We start from the raw sequence: 19,668 nt of genomic DNA, 5'->3' as shown, positions 1-19,668 counted from the left end.
CATTCCCATTGCATGACCAGTCAGTGATGGAATTAGCTTGTCTTTGACTGCTCTCTCCCAATTTAATGCACATCTCATCCAGATTCAATTTTTTTTTTACTACTGGTTCTATGGACATACGTAGCTTGGTGGGCATGGCATGGCTTGGTGGGTGTGGCTTGGCGGGCATGGCAGGGGAAGGATACTGTAAAATCTCCAATCCCTCCCCACTCCAGGGGAAGGATACTGCAAAATCCCCATTCCCTCCGGATCAGCTGGGACTCGGGAGGCAGAGAATAGATGGGGGTGGGGACAGTCAGAGGTGGTATTTACCATTTCTCTGAACTACTCAAAATTTCTGCTACTAGTTCTCCAGAAGTGGTCAGAACCTGCTGAATACCACCTCTGATCTCATCATGTCAGCCAAGCTAATTTTGGACATAGGTTTACTGCTTCTTCTGTGTTCTGAAAAAGTCCAACTAACAAGTTATAGAGAGAAGTTGTACTCCTTCTTCTCTCCTTGTCCCAAGGATACCTAGTGCCTACTATCTGTTCCTCTGGTGTAAGAGACTGCAAGAAGCAGGTAGGTAGTGTCAGAACAGGCAGCACAGCCTAAATGAAGGTCAAGGGAAGATGACATTTAAAAGGGACTCTCCCCTAATTTTCTATAAAGCTGCTGGGAACTTTTACAGTTTTAAGAATTGTAAGTGTTTTACTGTAATGAGTATTAACAATGCTGTTCTGAATTTTCCCACTACTTGGATTTGCCAGCTGCGAGTGACTTTAAACAATAGGCAACTAATGGCCTTCTAAAATTGTCCCATCCCATGTTGAGAAAACTGATTAGTAATTGTTTTTCTGCCCATAGGTGAAGCGTGATGGGAGGGAAATAAAGCTTGGTCATCAAATTGGCTTTAAATTGAACCACAGCAATAAAGTCAGCATGATTCACTTGGCGTGTTACAGTGGCAGAATAGAGGTATGGCAACGTGAACTGCACAGTTCTTATTGGCACAATGTTCTACCAATTCAAAGAATCATGGGTAGCATTTTAACTCTGCTGTAAAGGACTCTGACCTTTCCTTCTGACCAGCACTAAAATAGCTAAGTTTAAAAAACAGATTTGTTGAAGGATAGGATTCTTCTTTTCCACTTGGTGATGAGGACTTGCTGGAATATTGTTCCATGATAATAAAGGTAAAGGTAAAGGTTCACCTCACATGTGCTAGTCATTCCTGACTCTAGAAGGTGGTGCTCATTTCCGTTTTAAAGCTGAAGAGCCAGCACTATCCAAAATGTCTCCATGGTCATGTGGCTGGCATGACTGAACACCGAAGGCGCACAAAACACTGTTACCTTCCTACCAAAGGTGCTTCCTAATTTTCTACTTGCATTTTTACATGCTTTCGAACTGCTAGGTTGGCAGAAGCTGGGACAAGTAATGGGAGCTCACTCTGTTACGTGGTGGTAGGGATTTGAACCGCCGAACTGCCAGCCTTTCCGATCGCTGAAAGCTCAGTGTCTTAGCCGCTAAGCCACTGCCGAACTTCCAGCCTTTCTGATCGACGAAAGCTCAGCGTCTCAGCCACTAAGCCACCATGTCCCACTCCATGTTGATAATATCCATGATAATGTATTAAGGGTGGGAAAGAGGTTTTCATAAATTCATTACCCTTTGAGGTATGCAAAGAATAGAATAGCAACTCCCCTCCACCCTTGAATACTGAATTGGGTGATTTCAGCTTGTAACAGTCGAGCCTGAGTTTTGGTGACCATATGGACATATCCATGAAGGTATATAATATAATAATTCAAAATCCCTGAGCCACATACCTTTACAGCAAAAGTAAAGATCTTTTCTGTTATCTGCTCCATTTAACTGAAGATTTCAGGGACTGATTATTTTGCATGCAAAGCATGTGCTCTACTTCCATGTTCTTCTCCTGGGCTGTTGCCTAGAAACAGCACATCCATTTCTTGTTCTGCTACCTTGTCTTTCCATAATTACCAAAATCAGTCCTTGCACCTGGCCAGGGTCAGAAGCTCCAGCTGGATTTCAGGTGGCCTGTATGACTTTTGATGCCCTCCCAGCAAGATAAGGAGCAGAAGAAGAGATTCTAAGGGAGCTTGGGAGAAGACCTGAGGAAATACCTGGAGGGAAAACTACTGTCTGACTGAGGAAAATGGTGCCAGGAAAGGGTTCAGAGGCAACGATAAAGCAAATCGCTCTTTTTCTGGATCAAAGGAATCAAGAGGCTCAGAATCAATCTTAGCTCAATTATAGAGGACGTGGCATTTTCATTCCAAATGAAATGAAGAGATTTCATGAAGGCCCAATGGTCTAAAAAGCCAATAGTTTGACTCTGTAAATGTCAAGAGGAAATATTTTATTTTACCTATCTATATTGTAACACATAGCAGATTAATCTTAACACTGAAGGCTAATCCAACTTTATAGCCCACTGTAATGTTTCTCACGATGGCCACACATCCCTATGCCTGTACTGATGTCTCATGTCATATTCCATACAGATAGACCTCAACTTGCAAACGTTCATTTAGTGACCATTCAAAGTTACAACAGCACTGAAAAAAGTGACTTCTGACCATTTTTCACAATTACAGCCTTTACAGCCTCCCCATGATCATGTGACCAAAATTCATATGCTTGACAACTGGTTCATGCTTATGACTTTTGCAGTGTCCCAGGGTCACGTGATCCTCTTTTCTGACCTCCTGACAAGCAATGTCAATGGGGAAGCCAGATTCACTTACCAACCAGGTAACTAACTTGTCAACTGCAGTGATTCTCTCAACAACGGTGGCAAGAAATGTCGTAAAATGGGGCAAAACTCACTTGACAACATAAATGTTGGGCTCAACTGTGGTCGTAAGTTGAAGACTTCCTTTATAGAGGTTATTTCTAGTAGTTTCACTCAGATCCTAAATTAAATCTATAGTTTCCCAAAATTCATAACTGGAATGTACTATGAAATCTTGGAGAGAAAATATATCAACAAGGGATATTGAAATTAAATTTTCATTTAATTTCTGCTTCTTTTCTCAGTTTTTCTTGCAATCAAATGTGTGTGTGAATCTGCCAAATTTTCTTTTTCAAGGGACTCTTTTGCCCCCAAAGAGCTATGAAAATCCTTTTGTGTCAGAATATTTGAAGGTTTATTCCCGATGCACAGAGAGATCGTACAGGCCATCTTATACCTCCATATATGAATTAGTAAGTCAACCCTATATCTTTGAAAAAGACATACAAAAACTTGTAAACCAGGGGTGTAAAACTCACGTTGTCAGATTGTCACATGACATATAGCAACTTTTCCCCCCTTCACTAAACTGGGAGTGGCCATGGCCAGCAGGTGACACATCCAGCCTGTCGGGTGCGAGTTTGACACCCCCCTGATGTAGACTATTTTTTTGGTAAAGGTATCTGTCACATTTGTGCTTTGACAGAGCAACTCCTGGGTCCTTCATAACACAGTTTGGAAATCACCAAAGTAAAAGAACAACTGGTTTAACTGCCTCTCCTGACTTTCTCTAAAAGGTCATTAGGAAAGTTTCTACAAATTGGCAGTGTGCCTAAGTACAGCGGGAACTGCTGTGAGGGGAATAGGAAGGTAGAGTCAGAATATTTCTATTTCTTTTATATTTCCAGCTGCCCGGGATGTTCCCAGAAGCTATGGACCATCAGACACAAGCAGGTGCAACGTAAACGATCCTTTAATTTATACTAGAGAGTGAATAGCTCTCCAGAGAATTGTCACATTCCAGTATTTCTGTGTGCAGGTTTTTTTTTTCATTTTGCTCACCTTTGAACACCACTTAAAGCAACTCAGTCTTATAATGACAGAAGCTGAAAGTATAGACTCACTTTAGCAATACTACAACTGTCTCTTTAATCATAATGCACATATACCAGTCTTTCTTGGTTGCTACGACAAACAGATAAATGAGTTTTATAGACTGAACCTCATCCCTCTAGGTAAGATGTTCAAGATTTATTCCACACTTTGCATTACGTGTGAGCCTAAAAATGTGGATGCGACAACAAAGAACAAAATAAACTACTGGCGATTAACAAGGGAGCTAAGACCGGCCTTTCTAGGGCATATGTAATTGCAAACCCGTTTTAATTTCACTCTCATGGAAGTTCTTCATTAGAGTAAGGAGAAAAGAACATCTTTTCAACAGAAGGCTGAAACTAACAAGGGCAATATATCAGCAATGCCCAACTTTTTTGGCATCAGGGACTATTTATGTGGAAGTCCATTTTTCCATGGACCGGAGTAGTGGTGGGATTCAAAATTTTTACTACCGGTTCTGTGGGCATGGCTTGGTGGGCGTGACATTACTTGATGGGCGTGGTTTGGTGGGCGTGGCAGGGGAAGGATACTGTAAAGTCTCCATTCCCACCCCACTCCAGGGGAAGGATACTGTAGAGTCTCCATTCTCTCCCCACTCAAGGGGAAGGTTACTGCAAAATCCCCCTCCCCTCCCAATCAGCTAGGACTCAGGAGGCAAAGAATAGATGGGGGCAGGGCCAGTCAGAGGTGGTATTACCGATTCTACAAACTACTCAAAATTTCTGCTGCTGGTTCTCCAGAATTGGTCAGAACCTGCTGAATAGCACCTCTGGACCAGAGTAGTGGTTGTTTCAGTTTTACCTGCTCATCTGCTGCTCACCTTCAGATGTGTAGCTCTGTTGCTAACAGGCCTTGGACTGGTACTAGTTTGTGATCCAGAGGTCGGGGACCCCTGCTCTATACATTCAGAGTCAACCTAAACATTACTCCCTCGTCCATCTGTCCCCCATGTTGAATAGGTCTGCATGCTTGCTGTGGTCAGCTTCTTGGAATTATCTCAGATATATCTTTATGAATGATTGTCTCTGTTGGATATTTTAATCTATCCATCTAATTAAAACTGGGTGAGGAGGATAAGTCAGAATTTCCTTGTAATTAAGCTCTTGGACATTGCACTCTCATCTTTGCTTGGAAACATTTAAAAAAAATCCAGAGAAACTCAACCAATGATTGACTGCTCATGAGTTATTGTCCTAGGGCCATGATGGCGACCCTATTGCATGTATGCATGCCTCTATAAAAAAGCAGGATATTCGGAAGAGTTTTAATATTTTGAACTTTGTGTTCAGCAAAACTGTTGCGAATACTGTGGACAACCAACCCACCCACCCCAAACGATTGGAACCTTGAACAAACCAACTTAGAGTTCCCACTCAAAGCACAAATAACTAGCCTCAAATTATTCTACTTTAAACACCTTAACCAAAGACCTAGCTCCTTGGAGTTAGGTAAGCTCCAATGCTTGGTACAAAAGGAAAGAAAGAGAAATAAGAAAAGAAAGAAAGAGAAAACGATGGCTAGCAACAATGATATATTTAGTTAAAGTGGTAATAAGTGTGCCATTGGAAAACCTGAAAATCTGAAAGATTAGGTTTAGGGACTGATTGTCATCAAGAAAATCTATATGTTTGCTTAGAATTGACAGAGACATGGTGGCACATAATCAATAAAATCATTTACAAGGAAAATAAAGTTTTTGCTCATATTATTGCATTCTAATCTAGCTAGCTTGTGTTATACACTTTCAATAATTTAGTACTCCTAAGTGTTGGGAAACTAATGTGAATATGCCCTTCCATGTGGAATATGGTAAGCTACAGATCTCAAGATTCTTCATTTACTATTTAATACATATGTTTACTCAGAAGCAAATTAACTGTGGCTTTTTTTTTTAGGCAAATGATCTACAAATCTATATTGCCTTAATTGAAAAAAGCCCATCAAACTCTGACTTGATCTTGATTATGGTGTTATTGATATGCAATAAACAGAGACAGAAAGAAATACAGGTGAAGGGATTTTGTAATATTATATCCCAATTTTCAGTGTGAGTGTCTTTTCAGGACAAATGCTCAGCATCAGCATTTAAACCAATCGTCACTTGGGACATTGAATTGCTTTTTTGCTAGATGTAAAAATAACAAAATAAACATTTAGTGAGTCTTCCTAGTAAAATATGTTATAAATGGGCCATTTTCACTCAGAAGGGTCTTTCTCCAGCTACAAATGCCTTATTTAAACTTTTTTTAAAAACTGAAACTTGTAATTTAAGCTGATGGCTGCCTGGAGTAGTCCCTGAAGAACTGGTAGAAGTAAAAATATTAGTCTTTTAATATCAACTGCATGGTTTCTTCACTACTGTGTACTGTAGGGTTTCTGTTATTGCCATATTCACCTCAAATTCTTTAGTTCTCACTGGACTGAGGCTATTGACTTCCTCCAATTTTTTACAAGGGAAAGTTTATGGTTTTATTTTATTTATAGACCCATAAAACCCGCCATCCTGGGCCCAACTTTTGGGAAGCCAGGCTCTGCCTGTCACAAGCCAGGACAAAGGGTATGTGATGGAGGAGTAATACCTCCTTAAAAAACCTTGGTCCAGCTGGCCTGGCTGGTAGCTCCTCGTAAGGGCCCTTTCTAGGGTTATAGGAGAAGACAGTCAACAGTTTTGAAGGTGGAAGAGGGCTTTATGCCCCAATGGCAGATAAAGCGGCAGAACCATCTTCTAGGAGAAGGGAAACTCTGATTACAAACCTCCACTGCCTTGTAGCTATATCCACTACTGAAAAAAGCTTCAGGAGTCAACCTCGAGGCAAAATCCAGAGCTGGAATCCCGGAAGCAGTTTGTGACTGTGTACAATCATGTTCTGGTAACTCCTGCAATGCAGCTGGAACCAATTGTATTGACTCTGCTGGTCCATTGGACTATTTCAGCAACGTGGAGAGGGGAGATCTGCTGCTTGGCTAACAGTCTATCCTCCATATTAATCTACCCAGGCCTCGTGCTCTGGAGATGACACTCCAGCTTTGCATACAGCCAGAGCACAATACCATAGTCTTTTGAGACTGAAGGATGCCAATGAAGACCCCATATTATTGGCAATGCCAGTATTAAATGAAATTATCCTAACTGGCTTTTTTTCAATTATTACATTTCAGTAACATTTAACTATACTTCTTAAAGCTTTAGGCTTTATTGCCTATCCTTTTCAGCCAGAATATAAATTACAGTATTTGTTTAAAGATACTTTAGAACCACAATAGTTCAGCAAAGAGAAAGTAGAACTGTATTTGGATTTCAGGTGATATTCATAAGTGTTCCAACAATTTATTCTAGGCTTAATCAAGGTTTGTACATCTTTGTCTGGATCTTTTCTTCTAAGCCTGTTATTGGCTTGTTTTATTCAAGTTTTTGACTCAAGATCTTAACTTTGGGAATCCCCACACAGGCAAATCCTTGAGGGTAGGATCACAGACTTGATTTCCAGATATTGCATCTCATCCTACAATATGTGTAACTTTTGAATGCACTGTTTACAGTCAGCAGCTGCACAAGTGATGGACATTCCATTCAAGACTTTAGTGCAGTGTTTCTCAACCTTGGCAACTTGAAGATGTCCGGACTTCAACTCCCAGAATTCCCCAGCCAGCATTCGCTGGCTGGGGAATTCTGGGAGTTGAAGTCCGGACATCTTCAAGTTGCCAAGGTTGAGAAACACTGCTTTAGCGGCACTAAAAAAAAGTGCTTCAGAGTTTCCAAGTAATTTAACCTGAAGAAATGAAATGTACCAGAAATCTAAAAATGCTTTTTCTATTCAGCGTTTTGGACTTTTTCATCATCATTTTGTTCTGTCCTGTTTCTGATTGCTGACATAGAAATGTCCCAGTTTGCCAATCTATTTCAGTAATAAAGCTTTTCTTCTAAAGAAGCCCAGGTTTCATTTGCTCGTTATTTATTTGAAGATTTTTGTCCTGCTTTTGACTAAAACGGTTTTGCAATATGACCTAGAAATGTGAATAAGACAACCATTCCTTAGAATCTTGCGGTTACAAAACAAACGGAAAAAGGATTGGAAAGGAGAAAAAAAAACCCACCAAAGCTTTATCTCTTGGTTATGAAGTTCCTACATAAATCAGTTTTCCTGATACAATGTATAGCTGTGCAAGTTGGACCAGAAGAAAGGCTGAGCACCAAAGAATTGAGGCCTTTGAACTATGGTGCTGGAGAAGACTCCTGAGAGTCCCTTGGACTGCAAGGCAATCAAACCGGTTAGTCCTAGAAAAGATCAACCCTGACTGCTCTTTAAAAGGCCAGATTCTGAAGATGAAACTCAAATACTCATTAGGCCACCTAATGAGAAGGAAGGACTCACTGGAGAAGAGCTTAATGCTGGGAAAGATTGAGGGCAAAAGAAGAACAGGACGACGGAGAAGGAGGTGGCTGGCTGGAGTCACCAAAACAGTAGGCGTGAGCTTAAATGGACTCCAGAGGATGGTAGAGGACAGGAAGGCCTGGAGGAACATTGTCCATGGAATCACGATGGGTTGGACACAACTTTGCAACTAACAACAAAGGAATCAGATAAAATGAAAAGTACTTCAAGAAGAGAAGGATCCAAACACTGCAGTTCCTTTAGCACAGCCATCAGTAAGTTTTCCTCTCTTTTTCTTTATAACCCAAATGGTAAGGGTATTTCAAACTACAGGTATTTAATTTTGACAAAGAAATAATTAAACAGTAGCAAGAAGGCTTCCTAGCCTCCAATTTTCAGTCATGAATTGGGTGTAATTTAATGGTGCCACACTTGCTTTTCATGCAGGAAGCCCCAGGGTGAGTTTTTAAGATCTCTTACGTACCATCAAGATGGGAATACAGAGGACTCAGTGTGGACAAAACTAGCAAGGACAGTCCAAGACTTTACTGCCTGATGCTACAGCAAATAGCTCTCCCTCTTTCTCCAGACAAATCATTTGAAGATACGAAAGCAATTTCCACACACATTTTCCCCAGTTTTGAGTAAAGATGTAATAACATAAAAAAAGAGTGCCAATTTGCTTGCTTTATTATTACTAAACTTTGCTCCTTACGGCCCTAGATGAGTGTTTTTCAACCTTGTCAACTTGAAAATATTTGAACTTCAATTTCCACAATTCTGTTTGGGGAGCATGCTGACAAGGGGATTCTGAGTGTTGAAGTCCACTCAAATCTTCAAGTTGACAAGGTTGCAAAATACTGTTTTTTAGCCAGATGAACAGATAGAACATGGTGGAGGAATTGGCCCCTCTGTTTATTCCAATAAACTGAACTTGATGCATCTCATCTTAACAAAGCCACTGGCACCAGTGGTGGGATGCAAATAATTTAACAACCGGTTCTCTGCCCTAATGACCAGCTGGGTAGGTGTGGCTCGATGATCATGTGACTGTATGGGCGTGGCCAATTCAATGTCTCTTAGGTCGATGGGCGCTTCACCTTAGCTGTTATAATGTAATAACCAGAGAGGCAATTTCCGTAAGCAGGGCAATAAAGATTACACTAGAAACAACACCAGACTGTTTCCTTCCTGCCTTCCTTACAGGATTAGCCTTATAAAGTGGGGGGAAAACAAAAGGAGATTTCTTCCAAGAACTGGTTCTCCGAACTGCTTGGAAAGTTAATAAGCAGTTCTCCCGATAGGTGCAAACTGGCTGAATTCCACCACTGACTGGCACCAACTGCCTTGTCAAGGAGCTGGCTTCTTTCTCTGGGTATCATCTGGTTTCCTACCAATGGTTAGAGAAGGAAACAAACAGATCCAATGAGGACCTAGAAGACCCAGGCTCCATTTGGTTTTCCCTGTGTCAAGGTGACATTTCTTGCTGCAAGAAGTTAAATCCTTAGTGAAATCTAGTCTGCTTTGATTAAAAATTGATCACCTTTTTTCCTGGGAGAGTGTTAGAGGGACAATGTGTTTCTTATTGATCTGCAAGCCTCAAGTAAATGATACTTATGGCTCTCCCTCTCTCTTAAACACACAGACATTAATTTTCAGCTGTCATTATTTTTCAATCCATATTCTAATTTCACTGCTCAATTATATTTCTATATTTTCAAAAGAATTACTAGAGCTTCATCACCTTCCCGAAAGTCCTCTAATTAGCAAAATGAAAGTAATACTTTGCTGTGGAGAAACTGATAAGCAATAAGATCAGAAACTCTAGAGTCACAATTGTTTTTACGTATTTGGAGATGAGTTTTTTGGCATTAAAACTTTTGAGGATTCTGTAATTAACGACATCTGCATTGCTTTTAAGTAGGCTCTTAAAGATTTTGTTTTGGCCAGAGGGGCCCATAAGGATTATTCAGTCTCCTTCATCTAAATTAAAGAGTAATTTAGCACTTGCTACAGATAATGATGGAAGAAAGATGGCCAGGGACTTCTCTATATAAGTGCTTATTCACTGGTTCTTTTCTATGAGCATTAGCCAATAACTATATTCCCAAGGTGCTGACACATGTAGGGAGATATCTGTGGTTGGGGGTTTCATTTTAGGAGCTGCTACCAATAAATATACATGTACATAAATACATGAAAGAGGCCAATATAGATTTCTATGCATCTGTGCATCTACACACATACACACGTGTGTGTGTGTGTGTGTGTATGTATGTATGTATGTATATACATACATACACACACACACACACACACACACATACATAAAGACTGAACATTAAACTATTATACTAGTACATTTTAATGAGATAGCTAAACTCTGATTCCAAGTCTGCTTTGAAAGCATAACTTGCCTATAGCTTTGTTTGCTTCAAGAACTAGTGTTTTTTTTTTCTTTGCCAAAGATGCACATTGTATCCTGGGAAGCAGGTGAAAAGCCACAGCTTTAATAGAACCCTTCAATATAAGGGAAGATTAAAACAAAATATCCATTATTCCAAACTTGACATATGTTGGTTTCATGGGACAGTTCTGCAACAATATAGAACAGGCTTCCCATTATCTTCTGCCAGGAAGCCCCTACTCCCCATCCCACCTTCCAGTCTAGCATACAGCTCTGGGATTTCCCATCCAAGTACTAACCAAATCCAGATTGTTTAGCAGTTAGAAATCAAAGTTGGCTGGCTGCTGCCACCTAGCATGTTCCAAGAGGAAAAACCCTGTCTGCTGAGTAATCACTGCAAAAAGGAGATCAATCTAGCAGACTTGACATTCTAAGTACCATATTTTTTGTACTATAAGATGCGTTCCCCCCCATACAAAAAAGTGGGTGGAAATGTCTGTGCATCTTATGGAGTGAATATTGTCTATCGCTGCCACCACCTATTGCTGCTCGCCGCCACCACTGCTCGCCGCCACCCATTTGCCGCCTCCTATCACCTTGGATTGGCCTCCTGAAACATTGCTGATCAGCTGTTTCAGGCAGCAGGGATTGCCACCGCCTATCACCTATCTTGTTTTCCTCCCTAAAAACTAGGTGCGTCTTATGGTACAGAGTGTCTTATGGAGCAAAAAATGCGGTCATTTTCCCCAAGTGATTTATAATTGCCTTCTTTCTAGAGTTGAGTGCGACTGCTCAGTTAGGTTTTGTGTCCAGAACAGGACTACATCTCTGTCTCTCATATTCTAACCCAGTGCTTTAAACCACCATAACCAACTGTCACTCAGGCCTCTTTTTTATGAACATAAAATAATTGAATTGGGAATCTTTTAGATCATCCAGGCTGATCCTCAGGAAGGGAAGGAGGGAGGGAGGAGGGGAAGCAAGGTAGGACTAATCTAGTTCACGAATTTACTTACTTTGGCATTGTGTAGAAAGTCAGGGACACAGATAGGAACTTTATTACAATTACTGACCAATAAAGCACATTTACTAAAATGAACAACACAAAACTACCCTCTAAAAGATGTCTGTTTGTCTGTCTGAGTCAGGAATATGGCCATGAAGCAAATATTCATTATTGGTTATGTGAACAAAAAAGGGGATAGTATTCCATAAATTCTGGGGAGAGAGAAACTAGGCTGACTCCTCCCTGCCAAAGAAAAAGAAATTTTCAAGATTCTGCTACTAGAGCTTATCTCAATAAAATATAGTTACAGTCTTCCGGGAGAGTTAATTTCCTGGCCCAGCCCAACACATAGGGATGACAGATTATCATTATTTGCATCATTTAGACACTACAAACTGACCTGCTGAAGAAATGTTGGGATTCTGGTTTCCTTACTCATACCGTTATTCCAGCAAATAAATCCATATAAAGAAATAAAATGTTTCACAAAACTCAACTTACAAATAAGCAATGCTTTGGACTTCAGTTTTATCTTGATGTTCTTACTAAATCTGCATAAGTTGACTTCTACAACTGACACCAATCCATATTAAATGGTCATTTGCCCTCTAATAAAAGTTCAGATTTAAGAAATAGTTTTCCAAACATTGTTGACTAGAAATATAGCATACTCAGACGGAATTGAAAAAAAGAACCATAATTACCATGTTTCCCTGAAAATAAGACCTCCCTAGATAATAAGCCCAATTGGACTTTTGAGGGCATGTGCTAAAATAAGCCCTCCCCGAAAATATTGCAACACAGCAGCAGCCATGAGGTGACCACGCTTGCTGCCTCCTGCACCTCAAAAATAATAAGGCTGCCCAAAAAATAAGGCCAGGTGCTTATTTGGGGGGGAGGAGAAAGAAAATAAGACCCTGTCTTATTTTGGGGAAACACGGTACAGAGAAAACAATAGTTACAAAAGTGCTTAGAGAAAGAGGTCATTCACTAATGTTTCCTAGATGGATCAGTTTCTATTGTACGCTGGTCTCTAATGTTCAACCACAAGTATGTTCCATACTGCTTTCAATCAACTTAAGTAAAGTATCAAAATTGGTTTTTTACTTATAAAAATATTCTGTCTATAATTTAGAATACATTTCCTAAACTGAATACAGTAGCTCATTCAGAAAAGTGGATAATCAGAAATGTTAATTTTTTTAACTTTGTATTTGTTCAAGAAGCACAAATGTGAGTATGTTCATTTTCAGCATGGATTGTCCCATATCCTTTGCACTAAGCTGGTGTCCAAGCCTCATTAAATACTGTGGCAACTGGAAATTAGCATACACTAATTATATTAACTATACTAGTCTTGAAACAGTATCATACAACAGAGACCTGTACTGTGCTTCAGCTTTAGAAGTATTCCAGATTAAGGTAGTAGGATAGTACTCTAATTCCCAATTAGAACAGATGTGATTATTAAACATGAGTCCATCCTGTTGCAGTGACTGAGGTATATATACAAACTTTGGATTATATATTGAATTTATATATACTTCTATCTGCAGTGTACTAGATAAACAGGGTACAACAGCCTCTTGAAGTTTTAAAGAAGCCTCATCCTCTGGAAAGCTTGCATGTGACTTCAAAGGCAATTCAACTACTCTAATTCTTTAAAGACAGGTTCATTTTACTGTTAAACACCTCTTCAAAATACTTGTATAGTCCTAATAAAGAAGAGCAACACTGACTCTCCGAAAATTGAATTATGAATTTACACAAATGCCAGGTAACATTTGTGTGCAGCTGCTAAACTCATCATTTTTAGGATCTTAAAAGCATTTTAGTACCCCTTTTTATATATGATTGCTCACTATCACTAAATCTTGTTTATTTATTTATTTATTTATTTATTTATTTATTTATTTATTTATTTAGTTAGTTAGTTTGTATACCGCCCACTCTCAAAGAGACTCAGGGCGGCTTACAGGTAAAAAAAGGGAGGGGGGGATATACACAAAATAAAAAAAAACATTAAAAATTCCACAACATTCATAACTTAGGATGGGGCTGGATAAATCAACAGCCCCAGGCCTGCCTGAATAGCCAGGTCTTGGTCGCTTTGCGGAAGGCCGGAAGGGTAGTAAGGATCCGGATAATAATCCAGAATAATCCAGAATAATCCAGAATTACAACAATGGAAGAATAACTTTGAGATATAAGTAGGTAAAATCCGCATGATCATTTACTGTCATAACAAAAATAACTAGTTGATTACATGTCATAACTGTAGATTTGTAATTCTTCTGTCAGAAGAATGTAGAATTGCGAAAGAATAAATTAATGCATTAATCAGGATTTTCTCCAGGTATGCTATTTTCAAATATTTAGGCTATATTTAAGGAAAGTGTGACAGAAAAAAAAGATCACCACCTACAGGCCAAATAGTTGTCAGCAAGTTTCTTCTTTCATAATACTTGGAATAAGAAGTTGAAGCGCTTTATGTTTGAAATACTGCATGTCCTTTCCAAAATAATGCATCTGCAGTATATGGGTGGTTTTGAGCATTTTGAGCAACTTCAAGCTTGAAACAGCTCTGTTCAGAGTGCAAGACTCTTTACACTTAAAAACATTTACAAATGCTGAGAGGTTTTGCATTCCAAAAAACTGTATCATGTTCAAGAAATTTAAAGTTCAAAACCATTCATTCTTAATTGTTTGTGTATTATGTGGGCGTGTTTTTATCACTCTATTCTGTAGATTTATAGGGTTAGGAATTAATGTTAGAGTACTTTCACATAAGCATTTTTTTGTAGCCAACATTGGTGTGTTTGTGTATGTGTGTATGTTGGAAAATACAAACAAAACTGCAACACAATTCAGTCCCAGTGCTTCCTTTTCTGTCCTTAATCTTAAAAGCCTTACAGCAAGCTTTGTAGCTGTAGCTCCAGACTTTCACACATGGTGTGGTGAAGCACCACTTTCTGTAGAGCTGTCTATCCATCCCCCAAAACTGCTTGCCACACATTTCCTGGTAGCAGTATCATCTTATGCATCCCACCACATTGCAGCTGTTTAATGTCATACATCAACTATTTAAGCACAATATAGGCTCCTCCATTACATAGCATAAACCTGTCCTAGATTGATGTGTCCATAATCCTCAATAAATTCAAATTCTGACTTTTCCCCTTGAAATTCAAAGAGAATCTGTCAATTCTTATGTTAAACGTATATGTACTTAACAACTATTACATTTTTCACATGACTGCTATAGAAAGGACACTGTCCATTTCAACTATTCCTGTGGAAATAAACATTATAGGATTGTGTTGCAACTACAGTATATAATACCATAGTATGGTTTTTTGATTAGCATAATTTTTGGGCATTATTAGGGGGCTATTATGCATGAAGATAGGAATCTAAAAGTAATGTTGTAGAAAACTTCAGCAACAGGTGGAAGAAATAAACTTCGAAGCGTTTACTGGGACTTTATCTCTAGAAGTCACATTGCGTGTGTGTACATAATATATAGGAATATGGCAAAAATATGTGTGACATAAGCAGTAAAAATAATTACCATGTGAGATTTTATTTCAGAGAATAGTATGGACCTACCTAACCAACCTAATAGAAGCTGATTCTCCTTATAGCATGGTATAAGAAATAATAGTTATTCACACAAGAAAATAAGTGGTGTTAGTTCTGTTGATTAAGCCAGAACGATTCTGCTGCAAATGTCTGGAAATCTGTTTTATGCGAATGCACTCTATGCGCTCTACATGGGGCTACCCTTGAAAAGCGGAGACTGCAGTTAGTTCAGAATGCGGCCGCGCGAGCGATATTGGGTGTGCCGAGGTACACCCACGTTACACCTGTCCTCCGTGAGCTGCACTGGCTACCAATTGGTCTCCGGACTCAATTCAAGGTGTTGGTTATCACCTTTAAAAACCTACATGCCTTAGGGCAGTGGTCCCCAACCTTTTTATCGCCGCGGACCAGTCAGCCTTTGATAATTTTACCGTGGCCCGCTGAGCGCGCGCAGGGGTGGGGGGGCGTTGTTCACGACGACACATTGATTGTCGTGGGGGAAATAGGGGGTGGGAGTATTAGGTATCTTCACTACCATATATAAAAGGAGATACTATCTTAAATAACAAAGTGGGCCCCCACCTCCAAAATATACTAAAAGAAAAAAGATTCCATGTGCTCAACTAATTTTTTTTTAAATCATCACTATATTATGGACTACAGACATATATATATATATATATATATATATATATATATATATATATATATATATATATATATATATATATATATATATATATATACATACATGTATATATACATACATGTATATATACATACCGTACGTATGTACGTACGTATATATATAATGTCCAAATAACAGGAAAAGCGCTTCAAGGACCAAAGTATATTCCTTTTTTGCAGCCTTAAGAGAACTCTCGTTTTTTGAGGCTCAGAACCAGGCATTCTCGTGGGCTGCAAAAAGGAAACGCGACCCGGGAGCGCAGCCTCCAAGAGTCCATATCGCCAATAACTACGCGTGGGGGGAAAGGAAATGTGTTTTGTGAGGAAGAGAAAGAGCGCCCTTCACCGATGCCCGTTGGCGAAATTTTGGAAGAGAGGCAAGAGACTTCAGGCACCGAGCCCCCACCCCTGGCTGCGGCAACTGGAGTGGGCGGGAGGCAGGGAAGGGGTGGGCAAGACCGCCGCTTTTCCACCGTGCGCTGCCCCCCATCTCCCCTCAAAAGACCCCCACCGCCCTCGGCTGCCCGACGTTCTCTCTCTCTCTTTCTCTCTACCTCTCCCGACGTTCCTTCTCACAAGCCAAGGCCGGGCGGGGAAGCCGCCAGGGCCTCCAAGGGCTCCGCTTCCAGCGCATGGTCCGCCCCCTCCTCGCCTCGCTTCCAGGCGAGCCGACTGAGGCGAGAAAGGAGAAAGAGGCGGAGGCGTTCACTGAGGGGACGGCTGACTCGGGGAGGGGGCGGAGGTGGTGTAGTAGCGGGGGATTCTTCCTCCTTGCCTCACTTGCTCCTGTGCTTCCGCGCAACTCCCCCCCTCCGGCGACAGCGCTGCATGAGTGAAGAGTCGGCCGTTGCATGGCCCCCGGCCGCTGCGCGGCCCGGTGCCAGGTACTCCACGGCCCGGCACCGGTCCGTGGACCGGGGGTTGGGGACCACTGCCTTAGGGCCAGGTTACCTTCAAGACCGCCTGCTGCCACATACCTCCCAGCGGCCAGTAAGATCCCACAGATTGGGCCTCCTTCAGATGCCATCAGCCAAACAGTGTCGGCTGGCGGGCCCTCAGAGGAGAGCCTTCTCTGTGGCTGCTCCAACTCTCTGGAACCAGCTACCCCCGGAGATCCGGACCATACCCACTCTCATGGCCTTCAGGAAAGCTGTAAAAACTTGGCTGTTCCGGCAGGCCTGGGGCTGTTGACCTCACTGTTGAGGTCCAGCCCCAATTAGAATGAATGTATCAGGGTGTTTGCTGTTTTTAAACTGTTTTCTTTTATTGTTATGTGGTTTTTTTATATTTTTTGTAAGCCGCCCGGAGTCCTCCGGGATTGGGCAGCATATAAATATTAAAAAAAAAAAAAACTATTTCAAGAATGTAAGAAAAGATAAATTTAACAAAATGGAGGTGGCATCCTTTTTCTTCTTTTGGAAACGATATGGCTCTTGGCTCTTCTCTTTACCAACTGGATCTTCCCTGCCCACTTCCCCCAAAGCTCCTTGCCATCCCATCTAAACCACAGAAACTTCCTCACTAGCTCACAGTACAGCCAGAGAGCAGCTCTAGTAAGAGAATAGCAGCATAGTAACAAGATGAGAATCCATCAGCCTAATTATCTCAACATTGTATCTCAACAGAGGAGTTCAATTTCCCCAGCTCTGCTGCCATCTGCTAAAGGGCCACTCTACCGAACAATAGGAATAACCCAGGTCAAAGACAAGGAAACTGGCCAGTAAATCAGATCCTCAGGGGATCCCCATACAGTCCTCTCAGCCTTCAACTTCTGTATAAATCTTTGCCTTAGCACTGTTCAGCATCGGTCTTTCTTGTAAAGCAGGCACCGTTATTGAAATTGTTGCAAACAACATGGGTCCTAGTCCCAAGTGTTGTGCTCTGTACTTCTGAATTTTCCATGATGGAAAATTCAAATCATAAGCATTGTGTCAGGTCAACTCGAGCAGGCCAGGAATGCTTTGCGAATTGACACACTGCTTAGAGTTCAGCCTTTTTTAAAGTAACAAAGGCTGTAAAGAAATCCACTGTACAAGCTCCTTTTATAAAAACAATTGATTCAGACAATGACTCTACTCTCTAACATGAGGGTATAGGTGAAATAATCTGTATATATACATTTTTTTATTAATCAGAGCAGTGGGAAACACAAGGATGGAATACATTTCATGACCATTTTGTTCTTTTAACAAAAATATTGGCATAAAAGGTTTTATATACAGATGGTTTTCAAAAAGTAAAATCTTTACTATATTTTATACACTGGGAAATAAAACATTTGAAAAACGAGAGCCTGGAGCATGAAGTAGTCAAAAATTCTGTTCCAGGTTTTAAAAACTAATGTAAAGAGGACCAACATTGTAGTTCAGACATATTCTATTTTCTATCCAGCCATGTAATTTTGAAATCCGTACATGAAATATCAAAAATAGATGAATATCACTAATCGTGAATGCTTGCATTTACACCGCAACTAAACTAATTATTAACTCTTTTATTTACAAATCTCTATTTTTTTCTCCTTGGTGAACATCATTTAAAATTTTAAAAACCATAGAAAGGTCAGTTAGAAACCACACAGTCCAAAAATACTAGTTTAGAACCATTCAGATTGTGTGAAAATAAATGTATGAAAATGCATATTTCAATACAAGCACTCACAAAAACTGAAACTTTTTAGGGTGCGGATCCTTCTTTTCAGCAATGTTGTAAGACAAAAATAAATAAATCCATTAGAAAATAATTTAAGAAACCTTTTAATATATTTTGCTAATTAGTACTGAAACTCATTGCTATTCTTGTTGAGTGGGAAAGGTTATCCAGTAGTTAGCAAAGTGTATTTTTATTTTTAATTATATACTTTTAACTAAAAATATGAACACTCTTTGGAATAATACCTGACTGGCAGATGGTAAAAGTGGCTTGTAAGGTACTACAAGACTCTAAAACATAGTATCTTTAACAATGAAAAATCCAAAGATGGCAGGGAGAAAGGGGGAAGCAGAAGACAAAAAGAAGCAGAAAACAGGCATAGGAAATAGATTCAGGGATTTCAGTAAGCAGTTAACAGAATGTTAAATAGAAACAAAAGGCAAGAATGAAAAGGAGCCCAAACACAATCCCGCGTTAAAAATATCATAATTCTATGTACATCTATACATAAACTCACAATGAGTTTAACTACATTTACGTATATTAAGTATGAGTAAGATTGCAGCTGAATATTTGCTATGAAAGCTGAGCACAGGAAAAATTTGGGGATAAACTTATCAGTTATAAGTAGGAAAAGAAACTGTTTCTAAAAAGGCATTAACGTCAAGTACTTGAACTTTCAACTTAAAATTTACTGGTTTCATGCAATGCTGAATCAAAATAATTTCCGTAACTAAACTTTTAAAATCTGTATGTTTGCAGCAACCAAAAGATTAATCTTTTTGGCTTAAAAAAATGCAAATACTAATGTATTTCAAATACAGAAACCAAAGATTAAGTATATCCACAGGTAAGGGGGAAAAGAGAAATAGCAATGGACAAGTGGATGCTATTGACTGGATAACGGGGAGTAAACATGAGAACCTGAATTTGTAGAAGCAATGATCAGTGACGTCTGATGACATATTAAACCACTAATATTTGGTTCATGGTACATTACAGGTAATACTCAACTTACATCAATTCATTTAGTGACCGTTCAAAGTTATGACGGCACTGAACAAAGGGAGATGATCGGTACCTGAACATATGGCTTTTGCAGTG

Source organism: Thamnophis sirtalis, unplaced genomic scaffold (assembly GCF_051295495.1).
Source record: "Thamnophis sirtalis isolate CommonGarterSnake01/CBP01778 unplaced genomic scaffold, rThaSir2_p1.2 scaffold_9, whole genome shotgun sequence".
Taxonomy (NCBI): domain Eukaryota; kingdom Metazoa; phylum Chordata; class Lepidosauria; order Squamata; family Natricidae; genus Thamnophis; species Thamnophis sirtalis.
Note: the sequence above shows the minus strand (reverse complement) of the source record.